The 11,462-nt window shown below is 57.2% G+C and overlaps 1 protein-coding gene across 2 annotated transcripts in view; it reads right to left on the bottom strand.

Annotated features, from left to right (window-relative positions):
• Positions 1–317: 317 nt before the first annotated feature.
• SUDS3 (SIN3A corepressor complex component SDS3) overlaps positions 318–11,462 on the bottom strand; it is a 68,079-nt gene continuing 56,934 nt past the window's right edge. The window contains exons 13-14 of one of the 2 annotated variants that reach the window (XR_015183919.1): positions 966–1,219; positions 318–516 (exon numbers count right to left, since the gene is read on the bottom strand). The gene's annotated coding sequence lies outside the window, so the exon portion shown is untranslated. The remainder of the gene's footprint in view (positions 517–965; positions 1,220–11,462) is intronic. The other variant, XR_015183921.1, reaches the window with a different exon arrangement.

Genomic DNA, 11,462 nt, shown 5'->3' with positions numbered 1-11,462 from the left:
CTGGGGACCCCGCCCCACAGCCCCCCCCCAACCCAAACCGCTCCCCCCACCCCCCCTTTCCATCTCTCCCCCAGCGCCTGCGGATGCAGGGGGTGACATTTCGATCAGCGGCGCTGCTCCGGCTCCCTCCCCGGGCAGCTGTTCTCTTTGATTGCTGTTGAAAGGAGACAGCCTCCGACCTGATGGGGAGAGTTCCAGCCCTCCCGCGAGAGCCCTTTGCTTTCCGAGAAGCTGGAGCTCCAGGGCCTCCAGCAAACTTTATACACAGAGGGGGGGGGAAATGGAGAGAGATGGGAAAGGTGGCGAGAGAATTTCTTTCCTCCGTTTTATTGAAGCAGAGTCTTTCAGTGGCTCTCCTTAAACTGCGGCGTTGCAAGAGGCGAGAGGCACGCGGAGGTGGAAGGGCGATATTTCTTGAGGCAGGGCGAGGTGCCATCTTGGCATATATTTAATTAGGAGTCAAACTGCTAGACCAAGGAGTTTTGCCTGCGGAGATTTATCGGGCACAAGCATCATCTGTTTGAAAAAGCAAGCAGCTCATCAGGAAGTATTTCTTTCTGCTTGAGCCTGAATCCACGGCCAGCTATTTAAAGCCAGAGTAACCTGATGAATCTCCTTGTGCCACTCGAGCCCAGAGAAGAGATGGGCTCAGGGGCTGGGGGGAGTTTGGGCCCTCGCCCTGCCCTACCCAGGGAAGGTGCTCTTAAACCTGTCCTCATAACAGGAAGCATTTCCTCTCCTCCTCATCTTCCTCCCCGCCAAAATTGAGGAAATATTGATACAAACTACAAAAGCCCCGAGGATCGCCTCGTGCCCCCTCCTGGGCATGGAGCGGGTGTGTGGGGCTTTGCTCTGGGTGCAGATATCCTGCCTCCCCCTGCATCCCACCCCCTGGGGCACGCATGGCCGAGGGGCACGTGGGTGGGCAAACCCTGCCAAGCAGCGTAGGAAAACAAGACACGTACAAACCCCGCTTCAGAAGGCAAAACTTGCACTGAAGCCCACCCAAGCCAGGATCTGGTCTCAGCAATGGTGCTAGGAGTGCACGACCACAGGTCTTCTCGTGCCTAGCCGGGCTTGCAGGACTCGTCTAGACATCCATCAGCTCTGGAGAGCCCAAGTGTGGGTAGTGACAGCCACATCCCCCTCCCATCCAGCTTGCAGGCACCCAGAACGGTCCATGAATAGGTTGGGATCCCAGGAAACGCAGCTCAAAGTCCTGTTAGAAGAGGGAAGTGTTGGCTCTCTACACACCGCAAGCGTTCAACTCGCAAGTCAAGCCTGTATTTAAGAAATCACTGATGCTTAAGGAGCTAAAAGCCCAAGGTATGATGGAAAACTGAGAGCTGCTCTACATCAAGCTGAGTTTGAGCGTGTCCTCCAGTGCCACCAGTGCATCTGCAGGGCAGCTCAACTCATGTCCCAGATGGGAAGGACTGCAAGGATTCATCCCCAAGTCCATTCCTCCCTCATGCTGCCCACGCTGACACCAGCTAGAGCCACCTCTCCGATTCCCGTTTAACAATGCAGGGAATTGGCAGCTTCTCCTTTCTGCGCATGTTTTCGCCTCTCAGTCACTCAAGCAGAGGGAAGGTTTCATCGTTTCCTTCAAGGTGATAAAGTGCTGCTCCTGCAGTGCTTCTTGTCCAGAGCAATTCATGTGCCACAGGCTCAGGCAGATCTAACGAGAATGGCAGCAGCCAGAGCAGCTTTGCTTCCAGTTTACTCCCTCCCCGTGTCACGCCCCAAGGTCCCTAAACCCCTGTACAAGCCACACTACGTCCTTGGTACTCTCCTAGCCCTCAGCCAAGTAAAGCCGCCCTTGAACCAAATAGAGTTTGGCTCCACGTTAAGATTAAAAAGAAGAAAACATCAAAATCATCTCATTGAGATAAAGGCTTGAGAGGCCAAGCTCCTCACTGCTCCGGCTCCTCACCCTCAGCAGAAGAGCAAGCAAACTCCGGGCTGCTCAGTGAAGGCCTGCAGCTCTGGGTGGACGCAGCGGCAGCGTGCTGTCACCCGTGGCTGCCGTTCAGACTCGTTAAGCGCAGCATCGCCCCGCCACCGCTGCCAGCCCCCGTGCCCTTCCCCGTGGCCAGCCAGCACGCAGGGCGCGGACGGAGCTGCTCGGGGTCTGCACAGATGCAGCCCTGCTCCCCCGCCCGCTGCCTCCGGCTCCGTGGACCCCATCGCCTCTGCTTTGCTGAGCAGAGCTCTCCCACAGCCCTGGCAGCTCGGGGGCGTCTCGCCATCCAGCGCAGCAAGAGGATCAAAGCTGGAGCGGCGAGTGAGAAGCCAGGATGAGACTCCCCAGGGAGGGGGGTCAGCCCGGCCCCAGCACAGCAATGGGGGGGGGTAAGTTCACGTTGCATCGTGCAAGACTGGAGGGGGGCGGGAAATCCCATCCCCTATCGTTCTAGGATCTCCTTTCTCATATCTTATTGCCCAGCTTCTCCACAAGCCAAGTGAAACCTTCCTCCAGTTCCTCCTGGTAACAGCAGTGCCTTGCCCTGCTGGGCTGTAATTAACTGCAAAACCACCAAAAAATTTGCCCAGCTGAAGAACATTTAAGGACCAAAAAAAAATTGTAAGTGAGCTGCAAGAAAGCAAGCAAAATCCATCATGGCTAATTATTTGCTCTTAATTGTCAAAAAAAGATGGATTGATGAAAGGAGCTGGTAAGCAGGATGATAGCAGGAGTGTTCTCAAAGGCAAGCAGGATCCAAAAGAAAGACTTTTCATAATCCATGGGCTGTTAATTATCTAAACAGAGGTCCCTTGGAGCTGCCTGAGTGAAGATTAATTAGTTTTTGAAATAATAGCTAAATTGATACTGGGAAGGAGTTCGGGTTCCAAAATAATGGCTGAAAATTAGCCAGCCTGTTTCTCCATTTCTCTTTGCCACATTCAGGAGGATGTTTGTCTCTGTTGCTTTTTCAGAAAAGGACCATTAATCAAATCAGCAGATGGTCCTTCCCAACCCTGTGATGCTGCAGAAAGACAAAAGGGAGGAGGAGGAGGAAACAATCACCCACAAGCATTAGGAAAAAAATCCCCAAACCCAGTGATCAGCAACTCCAGAGACCATCTCCCCAGAGAGGGCCGGATCTGTTCAACTGGAGTAACTCTCCTGGAGATGAGGAACGTCTCCTGTGACAAGCAGGCTCCTGCAGGAAAGGGATTTGTCTGCCTTTAAAACGAATTACCTGCACTAATTCCAAATACTGGGATTTATGTCTCCTGGTTCACCCAAGCTTGACGTCTAAGTTGTCACCGCCGGCCAAAGCTTTCACCCATGAGTGGGCCACACGCGTGTAGGACTTGTTCCCGCGTGCCCCAGGTGGGGGGGTGTGCTGGCTTGTCCCTCTGCAGTGGTGCTCACCGTCACCCTCTCCCACCCGGTTGCACGTTTCACAGGAAGAAGCACAGGAACACCTCCGTGTAGGAACACCTCCGTGCAGGAACACCTCCGTGCAGGAACACCTTCGTGCAGGAACACCCCCCGTCAGCGCCGGTGACAGCTCTGCTGTCACATGCAGCTGAGACCTTCCGAGGGGCTCAGGAGCTGTCAGGGGTGCACGTGCACAGAGAGCGCGACGGCACACATCTTGTTCCCTGGGAGAATCAGCCAGCGGGAGCCTCGGCTCCTCCGAGCAGCCCCCCAGTGCTCCCTGCCTCCCCGGGCAGCCGCCCCTGCCTCGGGGACGGTGTTGGCCATCGTCACAAGCAGCTCTGAGCACAGAGCCTGCAGAAAACCCTCTCAGCAGGTACCCGCGCAGGCGAGACCCCGCTGCCGAGGGGGACCCAGCCTTCCCAGCCCGTGGCGACGGGGCGCTCTGGGGAAGCGGTTCCGTGTCACAGCCAGGGGAAGGGGCAGGGAGCTGAAGGCTGCCCTATCGAGCACACCAGCCTCCGTTCACGGAGCCCCTTGTCTTGAAAGAGCGTCTGCTCCGTCACATGCACGGCTGACACGCACGAAACCCTTCGCAGCATCTACTGATGTACGTTGCCTTGGATTTTATGGCATAATAAATAACGGGGGAGAGGCAGCCGCCCATCCCCTCAACACCATCTGCACTGCATCGCCCACCCTTCGTGGCTTCTCAAAGCCAGGACTGCAGACAGCACTTCCCCGGGATGTCGTTACTCCGAGGGGCAGGTCATGCTCCCAGGCGGGGGGGGGCCAAGACCTTTCCTGTTCAGGACACAGGCGTCACCAGCTACCTACAAAAAGCGTCTTTGGCCCCAACCAGCGCAGCCAAACGAGGGGCATGCTGGCTCAGCGTGGGGTGGTTCTCCACCAACACCCGCCGGAGCCACGGTGCCAGGCTCAGACCCCCTCCACAAAGGGGACAGCCGTGCCCTTTGCAGCACAGAAGTCCAGCAGCCTCCTGCAGACCCCTGACTGTCCTGCTCCAGGCTCAGAGCAGGGACCGCTGGCAGGCAGGCCCGCTCTCCCTTCGCTGCGCTTGCCGGCGGGATCAGACCTCAGCGGTTCGTCAGGCTACAGAGGAGGCTGAAGAGGCTCTCGGAGGAGAGATCCTGTTCGATAAGGGGGAGCAGGCAACAGCCTCGTAGCAAGGGGAAGCCGCTCCATCTCCGGGAGGCTCGGTTTATCGGCGCAGGTCTCAGGCAGCACCACGCACCCACCGCCGTGTCAGCCAGCGAGCGGCAAACATCTCATTAGCAGCGGTGGGGCTCCCGCTGCTCCGCCAGCCTGGGTTCAACCGGCTCCCAACAGGGAGTGATATTCGCCCCCAGCAGCAGATCAAAGGCAAGGCAGGGAGAGGGAGGGGGAACACACCTTGCTGCCGCTGGTCCAGCATCATCCTCAGCTCCTGGAGCGCACAGGCTCGAGGCTGCGTAACCTTGTGGTCTCGCCCCGCTGCAGCGCCTGAGCTAGATTAATCGCTCCCGCCATGGGCAAGAGAAGTCAAGTGCATACGGTCTCCTTGGCCATTACTCTGATTTTTCACCCTTCGCCTACTGTGAATAACAAAAACACGACAGTGAGAGTGGCAGCCTCTCCGCCCAGCATCCGTCGCCGGTGTGCAAACACCCAGAACAGGGCGAGGAGCACCCATCGCTCACGGTGCCCTTCACTGCCCAACAGGTCACCGATTTACCTCCACGTGCCGGGAAGAAGCGTGACCCACCAGCAATCCTGAAGCAAAACAGAGGTACCTCTGCCTCAAGGAAGGGCCAGGTCCTGTGCAGAGCCTGGTGGTGCTCCCTTCTCCTGCAGAGAGGCCAGGGGCAGTTCTTGGCTCGGCTGCTCTCAGCATTGCTTCTGAATCCAAGGTTTGCTTGGATCCAGCTCGTTGCTAGAAACACACCCCCTCAGCTAGGAAGATACTTCTACTGCCAGGTTTTGGGGTGTCTCCATTAAAAACAGAAGTGAGGGGAGCACCAGGGCTCAAGGGAAGAGCTATGTTTCGGGAGCCGTGGCTTGCAGAGGCTTTGGACGGACAGTATCTGCTGCACCTCCTCCTTCCTTCAGCCAGGCACCACGGCCCCTGGGAGGGCAAGCACAGCAAGCTGGGGAGCAACTCCAGCTCCCGGGCAGGACACTGGGGCTCTGCTCCACTTGGACATCTCCATGCCTGGTGTTTTCAGCATGGGCTTTTTCACCCTCCAACCCCTGGCTGCCTGCAAGCACAAACACCAGCTCTTCTGGGCTCTCCAGCCCAGCTAATACGATGGGGTGAGCACACAGTCTCTTTTCTAGATTCCCTTCTAGCTATTTCCCAGCCCCAGGGGTGGAGGTAGTTTTTTCATTCCCTTTTGCAAGGTGATTAAATGCTACACTTGTAAAACACTTCATTCTGGGAAACAAATTATGCAAAACACACTCAGTGGGATCTAATACAAATTGATACAATCACCTACCAGCGGGGACTCCACTCCCAGGATTTACTTTCTGGGGACTGCAAGAAGCTGCCTGGACAGCCTGCTGGCCTGCTCCGTCCTGGGAGAGGGTCTCCACCAGGCACAGCACTGAGCTCTGGCCGATCCTGCTCCATCGCAGCCTCCTGGGGTCCTCGGAGCCCGTCCCTCCTCTGGAGAGGGCCGGCTGGTGGCACACACAGCACAGGGACAGGCCAGTCTGGAGGAAGCTGAAGCATCGCCCAGAGCGGCTCTGGAGGTTCAGCAAATCTGGATCTGCTGACGTTGCTTATTTTAACGCTCAAGCGGGTTTTTCGGAGCTCTTCCGTTGCTACTAGCTGTGCTGCGGCGCTCTGGTGCACCATGCTGGGAGGAGAGCATCTGAACGGACCTTTACTCGTTGCCGTGTTTCCAAGCAGCTCTAGGGATGCTCTACCCTCCCCCAGCCTCCACCAGTGCTTACCCAGCAAGAGACAAGGCTAACCAGACCGTTCCCCGCTCCAGACCACTAACAATGGGAAAGGCTGCTGCTCGCCTGCGGACAGGTCACTCGTCACGGCAGGTGGCAGAGAAAGGAGCTCTTGCTGCTTCTGGACAGGGTCAAGGATGCTCCAGGGGAAAGCCGTGCAGGCAGGTAACGTGTTGGATTAGGACAGAAACCAAGCCAACCCGGAGCCTGCTTTGGGTGCATGGCTGTTGGAAAAAAAGGAAGAAGAGAGAAACCAAGATTTTCTGCCCCCGATTTGCTGACTCAGTAATGACTCAAGGGGATAAATTTAGCTGCCGAAGCTCTCAGCAGCAGGGTGAGCGGCTGTTGGCCTCTCCTTAACCTTATTATCAGACCTTTTAAGTAAACCCTTCACCAGCTCAGGAGAGATTCTGCTCACGCTCCAAGGGGATTATAAACCACCTTTGAAAGCTGGAATAAAGCACATGTACATACAGAGGTACACACACGGCTTTCTGGTGGCAATGCAAGACCTGGGAGCGGAGAGACAGCGCTTGAGCGCATCACGCTTGGTGCGTCGTCATGGCAACGGGGAATTTTGAAAGCAATTAGGGGTGGGTTCCTCTGCGTGGCACTGAGGGATCTCAAAGAGCCCCAGTGCTGCAGGCAGCCTGCCGGGGCTGCCGTGGCCAAGGGGCTCCCCTGGTTCAGAGGGATGGGTGGCACTGCCCCAACGTCAGCAAGCAAACCCAAAAAAAAAACGGCTTCGCAAGCCAGGCCGGTGCTGGTCCGACAGCTCAGCCCGGCCCAGGGAGAGGAGACAGCCTCTGGGGAAACACAGAGCTGCGCCCCAGGCCTGGTTCTGTACCAGGGTGCAACAAAGCAGAGGCAAAGACCTTCCGATCAAAGAAAAGTATAAATTTCTGAACAGCACCGATATCATCAGCGATACAGCTTGACCTGGCCGCAAGCTAAGCCGGCTCCGTGCTTTAATAAGACCCGTTCCTGTGAGGTCAATCGTTACACAACCTCCCACAGAACTTCATCGACCGTTTCTCAGAAAAGCCCAGCCTGGAGAGCAGCTCACCTCCTGCGCCGCTCGGGGTTCACCGGAGAGCTGCTCCTCGCTCCTCTCCAGCCCCAGGGCAGGAGCCGGGGGAACCTGCCTGCCCCCCGCCGCTCGCGCCTCCCAAACGCTCCTGACGGGAGCCTCGGCTGCGGCAGGAGCGGAGACAGAGCCACACGCATCCGCCGTCGCGCAGGCCGAAGGCGTCATCCCTTCTCCACAGATAACATCACACGCTCTGCTTTTCCAATTCCAATAGCATTGCTAAGAGCTTTTTTTCTCCCCCCCCCCCTTTTTTTTTTTTTTTAATATAGGCTAAAAATCAGTTCCTCCTCCTCACTGCTAGAAATTCCTCCAAAGTTTCTCATTTCATTTTTTCACTTCCCTTCACAATTTCTACATTTTCCAGGCTCTATACTGGATGAAGCGCTGTTGATTCCCAGCTTCCCCTTCCTCTTTCCGCTTATTTTTCCACATTTTCTGCTCACAGTGGCCACTCTAGCCAGGACATATGCTCTGGCACTCACTTCTCTGGCTGGGGACAATCTCCTTCACATCAGACAGCTTCCAGGAGGCCCCAAGAGCTGCAGAAGCGTGGGCAACGCGTGTTCATGCCTTGCTTTAGCACCCAACCTCCTTTTATTTACGGGCTAGAGAAGGGGTTGTGGCATTTTCTATAAACTGGGCTGGGTAGCAGCATTTTGGCTGCTTCCTCCCCGTCTGGCAAGAGATGGGGGTAACGTACATCTGCAGAGGGGAGATAAGAGTAATCAGGCCCCTCAAACGCCCGGGATCTTATTAAAGGAGAGCTGGCTGGCGAGATCCTATCGCTGCAGAGAAATATCTGCAACTTTATCCTCGACCGTAACGTGAACCAAAACAAAATCGAACGAGCTGGGTGGTCAGGTTGGGCTCTCCTGCAAGACGGGACGGGCAGGGAGCGAGGGGCAGGCCGCCCCCCACGCGGCCAGGGCTCGGGCTGGGCAGCCGGAGCACGCGGCTGGGAAGATGCGCGGCCGCAGCAGCCGGGCGAGGGGTGGAGGTGGCTCGGCCACGGCGACCAGGGAGCTCCCGGTGCGCGGTGAGGTCGGGCCGGCACGCCAACGGGGCAGGGGGCTGCTGCAGGGACCAGAGAGAACTCGTGAAGGGCAAGGGACAGGATTCAGCCTCGCGTGCCGAAGGGTGTGCAGCCCACGGGAGCTCCCGAAAAAGCAGATGCCTGGCAGCCAGCTTCAGCCTGGCTCGCCGAAGTGCTTCTCTCCAAGGACCCCAGGGACCCCGAGTCACACTGTCCCCCAGGGCTGGCAGCGTTACTGCCGATGGATAAACCTGCAGCAGCTCAAGCCAGCTAATCCCTGCTGCCTGCGGTCCTGGGAGCACCCGGGGAGCCAGAGCTGGGCTTTAAACCCGCTGGTCCCACATTCATTCAGGGACATGGGGGGCAAGGACACCTCTGGGACAGCCAGCATCTCCCCTGCCACGGTACCACCTCCCAGCTCCCCAGACCAGCTCAGTAAGTTCCACGTCCCCTCAAAGGGCTGTCAGCCCGGCGGGTGCAGCCGGAGAACCATGCCCAAGCGTTTTTCCACCCCGCGCTGTTTCCCCAGGGGCAGCAGGGTTGGTTTGCCAAGGTCCCCACCTCTCCGCTCCAGCCACAGCAGAGGGAAGCGGGCACCACAGGCAGCCGATAAGCAGCTGTACGGGGCCAAGGTCTTGCCCCAGCAAAGCCCGGAATAACTTGCACCCAGGTGAAGCCCAGATTTCCAGCTCATTTCCTTCTGCCCAGGGCATGTGTCCTGACATCTGGGAGCCCGATTTCTCTCAGAAGCCATCATGTGCAGCTTGTTCCTCTTGGGAAGAAGCACGAGGCAGGCAGCAGCGCAGGGAGGGATACCTGCCAACAAACACCACTCGTGCCAGTCACGGGCGGGAGGAGCCAAGGGGAGAGGTGCCACAAGCTCCTTTCTGCCAGGACAAAGCTTGCTTTGGCCCCGCAGCGATTTGGCGAAGGGGTTTCGGAGGGCAGTGGGTTGGTGGGGCAGGGACAGGTGCAAACAACATCCCAAGCAGTTACAGCACTCGTCTCGTCAGATTAAACTTCACAAAAGCCACAAGAGTAATAGCAATAAATTCTCCCCACCCTTCAAAAGGGAGGGCAGGCATGCAGGAGCCTGCTCCGAGCCCTCCTGGGCAGCAAAAGAGGACACAGCCTCCAAATCCCCCCCCCCCCCCCCATGCCCCCTCCAAAAAGCCTGAAAACAGCCTGCCAGCTCCTGGCACAGAGCAGCCTTCTCCTGAGTCACAGGGGGAGAAAGGGCCTCGGTGCCACCTCCCACCCAGCCACGGGAACAAAAGGAGCCTCGTCACCCTCCCTTGCAGGCAGGGGGGAAGGAGGTGCCTCTGCCTGCCGCAGCGAGCTCTGCCCTCCCCGCTGCTCTGGGGAAGGGGAGCAAACAAATCAAGCCCCCGCAGGCAGGCGCGTGGGCAGAGCGTGACAGCATCTCACCCATGGGTGGGCTCTGCTCCGAAAGAGCAGCTTTCCAGCAGCGTTTGGGAACAAGGCTGTGCCGGCTACGAGAGCACGGGGAGGGGAGCGCTCGGCTGGTGGCACCAGAGGTGGGAGAACAAGCCAAGCGCCGCAGCGGGGAGCCACCATGAACGTCGGCGGAACCACAGCCGCGCAGGGGAGCTCAGAGCCGCACATCACTTCAGGAGGAGGGAGACGGGCACAGCTGCTAAGAGTTATCCAAAAGCAGCAATATTTGGGGAAAAGGAGTAGGCACGGGGAGGCAGGCCCAGATACGCCAAAGCAACGGATGCAAAAAAGCTTCTGTCAGCTCCTCTCACCCTCTGTGAGCCACCTTGGGAGCGCTGTGCTCCCCTGCGCACCGTGCTGGGGATCACAGCCTGCCCAGCCCAGCCCCTGCTCCAGTGGGGCAAGAAAGCACCCAGCGTGGGGGGCAAACGTGGTTCTGGGAAAGCATAATGCATCAAACCAGCCAGCAAAGGGTGTTATCGGTTGGTGTCTCCGTGTTCCCCCACTGAGGCTGGCAGCCCATGCGCTGCCAGGACCACTCTTGGGTAGCAAGGCCAATATTGACCAACCTACCTTGAGAAGAAGCCCTGCAGCTTGAGATAATTCCTTGTGCTTCTCGAGATGGGATGATTACAGAGGGCAAGAGCCTCATTTAAAGCAGCCCTGCTCTTCTGGACTCCACGATTCCTCACTCAGAGTTAGCTCAGGCACCTCTGCATCCCACTGTGACGGAGGCAAGGAAACCTCTTTGTGTGAAACAGAGACCCGGAAACCTTCAGGTGATGCAGAAGGAGGAGATGCAAGAAGATATGCTCCTGCAGAAGTAACGTGGAGCAGCTCTGCCCAAGCGCTCTGATGCTGATGGGAAAAGGAAGGAGGCAAAAGTGCTGACAAGCCAGCCTTCTCTACAGCAAGCAAGAACAAGGGCTGACATACAGCTTAAACAACGTATTAACTAACACAATGAAGGAATGAGAAAAGCTCAGGGGATTAAGGAAGAAATCTGTTTCCCTTATAATTTATAAACATCCAGAACATGGTGGTCCTAGACTTAATATCACTGGATACATGACAAGGTTTTGACAACGAAAGGGAGCAGAATTTAGACGAAATCATGGAATACCAAAGGGTCATGGCTGCTCCGTGGTGGGCTGGGTCAGGCTGCCACCACACTAAGTAGACCATCAGGCTGCAGGTACCTCTCAGCCCCCAGCAGGTCTCGGGTGCCCCAGACAGGTCCCAGGGCAAGCGCCAGTGACCCAGTAATTGTTTGTCTGCAAATGCTGGCTCGTAATGAACGACTCCGCTCTGTAAAAGGGTTCTTCAACCAGCTGTGTCATGCAAATGTCACCAGGAGTCGAGGTGCTTTGCAAGATCAGTGTGAACCTGGAACTAGAGGCTCCTCCTGAGGGCAAGACCCCATCTGGCCACACTGACCTCATGAGAAAGAGGAGATACCCAGGCAGGAGCAGCCCAGGACCATTGCCCCATGTTGAGCCTCTTTCAGCAGCTGCAAGAAGGGCACG

This window comes from Leptosomus discolor, chromosome 16, assembly GCF_034619465.1.
Source record: "Leptosomus discolor isolate bLepDis1 chromosome 16, bLepDis1.hap2, whole genome shotgun sequence".
In the NCBI taxonomy this organism is placed as follows: Eukaryota; Metazoa; Chordata; class Aves; order Leptosomiformes; family Leptosomidae; genus Leptosomus; species Leptosomus discolor.
The sequence above is the reverse complement of the archived record's forward strand: the minus strand, read 5'-3'. Positions and strand labels throughout refer to the sequence as shown.